We start from the raw sequence: 9,088 nt of genomic DNA, 5'->3' as shown, positions 1-9,088 counted from the left end.
TATATATATATATATATATATATATATATATATTACCGTTCATTTAGATAATATCACGGCAGTGTGTAAAGAAACAAGAATGATATCTTCAAGATTATTTTTTGTATGAACCTTATTTTAAAAAAATGGCGATTTAGATTCAACTTTATTAATGTACATCTGTGATAAAATAAGTTACAAATAATAATAGGGAAAATATTTTTCTATTATTGATAATGGGAAGAATACATCATAATATATAGCAAAATACAATAGAATATTCTAGGCATAATATCTAGCGTAAATCATAATCATATCAATGATAATATTTTAATAACAATATTTTCTTATATGTCCCTCAAGATGAATCATCTATGATGAATTCAATCTTGTTATATAAAAACTGAAAATTGAAATTGTGATCGTATTAAACGAATCATCTTCCATGTGGTGGTATAGTTCAGACTTGAGTTGGTATTGTTTGATAATGTTTGAAGAGTTTGAGAGTTGTATTTTCAGAGGCTGATATGACACGAAAGTGCGACGCGTATGCGTGAATTGGGTTGCACGACAACGGCAGCGCAAAAAAAACTGCGGTGTATATAGCGGCTAGGCCGGAGAAAAGAAAAAATAATGGGGGCAAAAGCGCGACGCAAATACGTGGATCGACGATCGAAGTTTTCCAATCGAAAGAGGCTAAAAGCCATGTTTAAAGAGCTCACAACGGTTAGGGTTGACATCGATAAAACGAACGTCGTTAGAGAAAAAAAAAAGTAGCACATCGACTAGGGTTGACAGTGATGAACACCGCCGTCGGAAAAAAATAGAAGAAAAAAAGAGCAAAATAAATTTAAAATGATACTCAAGGCGATGATACTATTGAATTTAGTATATCGTTGTCATCTTTATATTCGCTTTCAGATTCGACCAACATTGTTGATGAGAAGAAAAAAAAATTAGAGCAAAAATCGAAGCTCTAATAGGGGCATTATCAAAAATACCCTTAAAATGCTACTTCTACTTCAAGACCTACCCTGGTCACATGTGACCAATGTGACCGAAATATAGTATGGTCACATTTTGATTTTTATCGATTATAACGTTAAATTTATGATGATCACACTAATTCATTATGTTCATACCTTGTATATCTTACTAATCATTTGATTAAAACATCATAAATTTAACGTTATGAACAATGAGATAAAAAATAATATATATACAATATATATTAACAAATAATATGTATATATATATATTATTTTTAATGTAATTTATAATATATATATATATATATGTATGTTTTATTAATTATAAGTAATTTTATATTTAATATATATATGTGAATTTGTATGTATATAAATTAATTTAAATAAATTATGTAATTTATTTTTGTTTGAAATGATGATGTGTCATAATTTTGATGATGTGTACATAACTTGGAAGTCAAGTCATTGCCACATCATCATTTTTGTTTGAGTTGGCAGCCGCGGGGGGTTTTCGGTGAATTATTAACAAGTTTGGGGTTTTATTGGTTAATTATACCAAGTATAGGGTTTAATTGGTAAACAAAAAAGTATAGAGTTTTTTCGTTGACCTATGAAAATTACAGGGTTTTTATGGCGATATCCCCTTATTTTTATTTGGTTTGGATCAGTTTTGAGTTATTTTTATAGATAAATTATAATAAATTAACTTTTAGTTGAATTCAGTTTGGCTAATAAATGTATATGGATGGTTGGATTATTTTATATTAACTAAATAAACCATATTTATTATCGACATAAAAACTGAAATAAACGAATATAATTATTTAAAATTAATACCGTTTGAAAATTTTAGATAGTTCAGATAAAAAAATTTCATATTTTTCGATTCGATACGGTTCGATTTTTCAAAAGCGGATCCAAACGTTCACTCTATATAAAAAAAACAGTGGTTTGCCATAGAAGCGTTTGATTGAAATTTTGTTAATTTCGTAATAATTTAAACTTTCTCTAATAACTCAACTCATCATATTGCACTTGATTTAACTTTCCACTTGGATAAATCCATAATTAAGTTATGTGACCAAGGGACAAAAAAACATATACCAAGTGGCAGATTCTGTCAAACTGCCACTTGGTATATGTTTTTTTGCCACTTTCACTTCTGTCGTTGACATGAGTTAAAGGGTCCAACATGATGGGAGCTTGTGCTTCATCATCATATCTAAAACAAATTTAAATTAAAAAAAATATTCGATTACGAAACACACTCCCAAACCCAAATCACAATATAGATAGATACACATATAATATGTTGATATGATACCCCCAATATATAATTATTAATGTTTTACTACTTTTTTTAACATATTTTATAATTAACTTTTTTGTCAATAATATATTAACCTACAAACGTTATATTTAATATTATAATGTTCGGATGCAATTTTTTTATGTAAATTGTTTTTTCTTTGAAAAAACAAAATTGGTGAAAACGAAATATTGAAACAAATTTAATATTCGTACAACAGCAGACAAGTTGATAAGAATGAGACAAACCTCAACTTTTTTTTTTTTACATTTATTATTTTTTTGGTGGAGAGCTTAACTCATTCCTATGTTGGTTCGTTGACTGAGACCTTGTAGTAATAATAATAATAATAATAATAATAATAATAATAATAATAATAATAATAATAATAATAATAATAATAATAATAATAATAATAATAATAATAATAATAATAATAATAATAATAATAATAATAATAATAATAATAATAATAATAATAATAATAATAATAATAATAATAATAATAATAATAATAATAATAATAATAATAATAAAGTTTGGAATTGAGATGGTTTCTTTATTTGGACCCCCACTCTATAATGCTATAGGAAGATGTGACAATGTTTACTTAGATTGTCTGAACCATCTTGCAAATTGGGTACTTGTTACATTTTAATTATGTTGATTTTCATCCAATTTTTTTTTAAAAAAATAACAAGCTTTAATTTTAGTTATTAACTATATGTATTGGGTTTTTCTTAAATTTTAAAATTCATTATTAAATTTATACGATTAATTTTAAATTAAATGGATGAAGAACATTAGAATTTTTTTTGGTTGAATTTTTTATACAAAGATTTTTTAAAACGAAGAATTTTATACGATTAAGTATAAGGAATTTTTTTAATGAATAATCTTAATACTTATTTTAGTTTTTTAACTTGTTTCTAAATTGAAATTCCGCATGATCTAATAGGGGCATTATCAAAAATACCCTTAAAATGCTACTTCTACTTCAAGACCTACCCTGGTCACATGTGACCAATGTGACCGAAATATAGTATGGTCACATTTTGATTTTTATCGATTATAACGTTAAATTTATGATGATCACACTAATTCATTATGTTCATACCTTGTATATCTTACTAATCATTTGATTAAAACATCATAAATTTAACGTTATGAACAATGAGATCAATATGTGACCACACTATATTTCGGTCACATTGGTCACATGGTCACAAGGGTAGGTATTGAAGTTGAAGTAGCATTTTAAGGGTATTTTTGATATAATGCCCTCTAATACCATAATAGGGAAAATATATTTCTATTATTGATAATGGAAAGAATATCATAATATATAGCAAAATACAATAGAATATTCTAGGCATAATATCTAGGGTAAATATTTTTCTATTAAATAATACTTAAACGACTAGAGATTTGGGAAATTATCCAATGATTTCTGGAATTTAGATAATCGATTGGTCCAATTATCTAAATGATGGTCGAGTAATGAAGTCACAGGTGGGTTTATGAGGGCCAAATCAAGTAGGCAAACACACACGATCCCCATTAGATTCTCTTTTGTGTTCGATGTCTATATATATGTATCAACAACACAACAACGCGATTATTCAACAAATTACAATAATATGTTTTTTAAGATATATTTACAAATGGTGATACAACTAATTTAATAATACGAATGTTGATTTAGGATTTTTTTTTTTAAATGAGAGTTTGAGTAAAAAAAAATGTAGAAATACCATCTCCTGGTTAGATGTATAAAATTTATGAGAAAATGTATAATTGTTATATCGAGTTCAGTTTTCCCAATCATAATCTTAATTCATAAATTTTTTTATAAATTTGCTTTGTAAATTCATAAAAAAAAACAATTTTAGAAGTTAAGATTGTACATCAAATAAATTATAGTATATTACTAGTATTTGCATACTATTTTTCGAAGTGAACAAATGATTATATTTCTAACAAGTAGAATCTAATGACTCAAATCATCTTTTTGTTTCTATTAGATACAATCAATATTATAAATACAATCAGTCAATTAGAAATTTAGAAAAAAATTTATACAAGTCTTCTTTATATTAGGATATATATATATATGTATGTATGTATGTGTGTATTTTTTTTGTAGATGTTATATCTATCAATAAGACATAATTAATATCATGAAAACTACACTTTTAATCTTTTATTATCTCTTGCTATGAAATGGATTGAAAATTTGCAAGTAAGCCATGTGCATGCCCCAGCACATTTGATGTTAACATGAGCTTTTTTTTTTTTTTTTTTTTTTTTTTTGGCATTACTAGCCACCCCCAAAATGTGGGGTTATATGAATACAACCTTTTGTCCACACAATAAAAAACAAAAAAATTACAATTTTTGGTCCCACACCTCACAAAATTACACTTTTTTTTTCTCTTTTTCCTTTATCGTTTTGTAACTATCTATAAAATAAAAATCCTAATTCCTCTTTTCACAATATGATGAGTATATACATGTAAACAACCAATTTGATTTTCATGGGATTTTATTTTTCTTATTTTTAATTTATATTTTTTTAATTAATATCTATTAAATTTTATATTAAATTCGTTTAATATAATTTTGAAAAATTATATTAAATACTATTTTATATATTTCTTTATTCAAATATATTTTTCTCTTATTCAATCCCATATATTTTTGTATATCCAAATCAAACTAACCTTTCTAATATGCATTTTGATTTACTCTTATGACGTATGAAGATTCATAATTTTTCTTTTTCAACATTTCGAATTGTAGATTATTCGTTATTTATTATCTCACCAATTATTTTACAACTACAAGTCTATAAGCGAGTCATAAAAAAATCATTTTTGATGATCTTTTTTCCACGTGAAGCTGTCTACATAATCAATTTAATCATCGTTTTCCTTCAATGGTGATTGGTTGCTGATAAGCATTGCATATGTGGTCCAGTTCATGTCACATGCCAACAAAGCTTGTTCATATGCAAACTTACTGTATCCATATCCTAATATCCTATATCTATATCTATATCTATATATGTGAATATTTGTATTGTTATTATTTGCAGTAATTATATGTAATAACAATTAACAAAACCTACATGCGAACCGATACCCACTTATCACTCGCCGTCACATTTCAATTTCTAGTATTAAGGGAGAAATTTGTAAATTTTTAAATTGTGGGGGCCGTATTGAAATATTCTAGGGGTTTAAAAGAACATTAGAAATTTTAGGGGCTGTGGTGTGAATAAATAAAATGAATAGCCAACATATATAGAGATTTGAAATCATCTCCGTCTTCTTCTTCTTCAGGGGAAGGACGGGTTCTTCGACTGCGTTGCGTTGGTTACTTACAGCAGAAGCTTCTTTGTAAAATAGTTTCTAAAGTAAACGGAGAATTCGTTGTGGAGGATTCGTATTGCGAAGAAGATGATAATATTGAGAAAAAAAAAATAATTTAGCGGTGAAAAGGGTTCGTGAAGAGAATTTTGCTCCTCCCATCACTTTTTTATTTATTTTTATTTTGTTGTTTCTCTCTGGGAAAATTCACAAGACGGTTGTCGTCTCACGTCGGCTTTTCCATCTTCTAGGGTTTGATTTTGTTTTTTGAATAAGGGACTCGTGGGTCGTAAAGTTTGCGGAAGATGAGGGGATTGAAAGGGGAATATTACAAAAATACCTTTAAATGTCGATTTCACTTACATGACATACCCTTCAAACAAAAAACCTTCAAAAAAAAATTGGAAAAGAATGAAAAGACACCGTTACCCCTTTTAAATGATACACGTGTCAACATCTGAAAGAGAAAGATCAAAAATTGGGAAGTTACTAAATCAAAAAAATTTGAAAAACCAAACAGTTTTTTTTGTCCCATTTCGACAGACTTCATAGTATCGTTTCTTCTTCCCCTTCTTCATTTTCTCTTCACTCTGTGATTTTTCTGTACGATCTTTCTGTGCGAGTTCGTCAAACTCGTCAAACTTGTACGAAGAATGGCTTCATCTTCATCATCTTCGGCCTCCTCTTCGAACCCTATTTGCAAAGACCTCCAGGTATAGTTTTTGAACTCCGCAAAAATCAAAATTTTTAGGGTTTCGGATATACATTGAGATTCGGTTTTAGATTTTCTATTAAGTTTTCGTTAAGAATAGGGTTTGAAATAAAAATTTTAAAAACTATGGTTTGAATGACAAATTGTCACTATCGAAATAGGGTTTTCGGATTGGGTGAAAAACAGTGTTTTGTGAAAAAGACGGATAGAAATCGAGTCACGATGATATTGTCGACAGTCGGATGCACTAAAACATAGATTAATGGTCATGCTAGATATTAGTTAAACTTAGCGCACCCGTTAAACAAGTCAAACTATTCGAGTCTCGAAAATGTTCAAACTCGTCAAACAAGTCGGAGTTTGACGAGTTTGACGAGTTTGACGAGTTTGACGAGTTTGACGTGTTTGACGTGTTTGATAATGAGTGTTAAATTTGTTTTTGCAGGTACCTTTTGTGTATGATTTTAAGGACATTCATATGGCTCCTAAGATCACGACGAAATGTTATCCATATCAGACTGTTAGATCTCTTAAAAAGGTCTTGACGGATGAAGAATTTACATATTTCAAAAAAGAATCCCAGTTTCGGCATATTTTCCATCTTAGATGTAAGGACACATTGAAGATGGTTCCGGCATCAGTCCTCTTACATCGGGCACTAAAATTGGAAGGAGAAGTGAAACAGCTATGGTTTGTTCTGAATGGCGTGCCTGACTCTTCTGGTTGACGAGTTTGACTCTTCTGGTTGACGAGTTTGACTCTTCTGGTTGACGAGTTTGACTCTTCTGGTTGACGAGTTTGACTCTTCTGGTTGACGAGTTTGACTCTTCTGGTTGACGAGTTTGTAGGTGGAGTATTAGACCATGGAATCAAGAACAATGATGTGATTCCAAATGATGCAGTTGACATGGTCAACAATCTGGAATTTTGTGAAGGGTTTCCTTGGGGGAGATACACTTTCGAAAGATCAATCGATCATATACTGAAGTTGTATGTAAGCAGTTCTACACCGAGGGCTCAGTGGCACTTTCCTGGATTCGTAATACCTCTTATGGTGAGTTACTTTTTTATCATTGTTTTATTTATTGTGATTGAGTATTTGATTGATTAGTTTGTATGTATATTGCAGTTGCTTCCTTTTGAATGCGTGAATAGTTTAGGCGCCAATGGATGGTATATAGATGTGAAGGATGCCGATCCCACATGTCCTAGGATGTGTAAGAAGCAAATCCAACCGGGCCTTTATGTCACACTTGCAAATGCGATTAGACAGATCGGTGTGGATTCACAGGTATGTATAGATCGATTACATTAGTTATAATAGATGACATTTGACGAGTTTGACGAGTTTGACCATAATCCGGATCACTGATACCAAATCTGTTAAAATGTTCTCAGGGTATTCGAAGTGTTCTTCAATTACATGAGGAAGAGGAACATATGTTTTTTAACATACATGAGGATGAAAGTAGTCATCCGTTGGTGCAAAGTTGGATGCAACAATTGAGGTTGAACCCGTCAAGTATTTGTTATGAGAACATTCGTGAGATCGATGTTGGTGGTAGGACGAAGAGAAAGAAGAAAGAGAAAAGAAAGACACAAAGAGAAGAAGAACGAGAAGAAGAAGTAGAAGGAGGAAGAGAAGAAGAAGGAGAAGAAAGAATAGAGGAAGAGGAAGGAGAAGACGAAGAAGGAGAAAAAATATCCTTCAAAAATATGTTGAAAAAGATTGTAAAAGACTCCGAAAAAAAAATAATTGCAAAACTCGTCAAACTCGTCAAACTCTCTTATTTGACGAATTTATCAAGTGCGGACCACGACAATGTTAATAAACACCTCGTATAATTATTTACGTATCAAATTTGTTATACGAGGTGTTTATTAACATTGTCGTGGTCCGCACTTGATAAATTCGTCAAATAAGAGAGTTTGACGAGTTTGATGAGTTTGACGTGTTTGACGTGTTTGACGAGTTTGACGAGTCAACGCGGTCAACCTGTGGTCAAAATGACATTCCGATGGTTCAAAGTTGTGTACAGGGTCTATTATGACGTATTGAGCGTGTTTTTGTTGTGAGGAGAGCGTGTGAGAAAATGATAAATCCTACCCTAGACCAATGTGTAACATAAAGTGTAATAGAACATTAGGGTTTCGTTTGGGGGAACATGCATTGCTAAACAAAATAAGGTGTTAAATTCAGTTAGCTCCGATTATTATTTACGTATCAAATTTGTTATACGAGGTGTTTATTAACATTGTCGTGGTCCGCACTTGATAAATTCGTCAAATAAGAGAGTTTGACGAGTTTGACGAGTTTGACGTGTTTGACGTGTTTGACGAGTTTGACGAGTCAACGCGGTCAACCTGTGGTCAAAATGACATTCCGATGGTTCAAAGTTGTGTACAGGGTCTATTATGACGTATTGAGCGTGTTTTTGTTGTGAGGAGAGCGTGTGAGAAAATGATAAATCCTACCCTAGACCAATGTGTAACATAAAGTGTAATAGAACATTAGGGTTTCGTTTGGGGGAACATGCATTGCTAAACAAAATAAGGTGTTAAATTCAGTTAGCTCCGATTATTATTTACGTATCAAATTTGTTATACGAGGTGTTTATTAACATTGTCGTGGTCCGCACTTGATAAATTCGTCAAATAAGAGAGTTTGACGTGTTTGACGAGTTTGACGAGTTTGACGTGTTTGACGAGTTTGACGAGTTTGACGAGT

This window comes from Tarenaya hassleriana, unplaced genomic scaffold (assembly GCF_000463585.1).
Source record: "Tarenaya hassleriana unplaced genomic scaffold, ASM46358v1 Cleome9, whole genome shotgun sequence".
Classification (NCBI taxonomy): Eukaryota; Viridiplantae; Streptophyta; class Magnoliopsida; order Brassicales; family Cleomaceae; genus Tarenaya; species Tarenaya hassleriana.
The sequence above is the reverse complement of the archived record's forward strand: the minus strand, read 5'-3'. Positions refer to the sequence as shown.